Here is a 480-nt window from a genome sequence, read left to right on the forward strand (position 1 = left end):
AGAAAAAGGCGATAGAATCAGCGAAACATTTCCTTTATCATATAGGGACATGTCTTCTACGAATCCTGTCACCATTTCCTAAAAAATCAACCCGAGTTCTCCTTCCTAAATAAGCCACTGCAGACCAACCAAATTTAATCCAATCGGAACGAAACAAAAGCCAGACCGTAATCCCAGCCCTCTTGAGCGCTCATGACAAAAGGCAGACTGTCATGCGAACTTTTACCGCGCTCGTGACGTCACCGCCAAAGACTAAGAACAGCAAAGGGTGACTAATCGAGCCTCGTGACTGGAATCAACCCGCAATCAAGGTTTTATCTGATTTGGGTGTTTCGATGTAGAAGAAAAAATCAACTCTCGACTCGATCCCCACGAAGCGAAATGGCAAGCGGTTGCCCGACGCCTTACCATGCTCCCGCAGAGGAAGGGAACCGCACATTTCCCAGATTTTCTCTTTCTCGCAAATTCTCTCTGTCTCTA

This window comes from Penaeus monodon, chromosome 15 (genome assembly GCF_015228065.2).
Source record: "Penaeus monodon isolate SGIC_2016 chromosome 15, NSTDA_Pmon_1, whole genome shotgun sequence".
Taxonomy (NCBI): Eukaryota; Metazoa; Arthropoda; class Malacostraca; order Decapoda; family Penaeidae; genus Penaeus; species Penaeus monodon.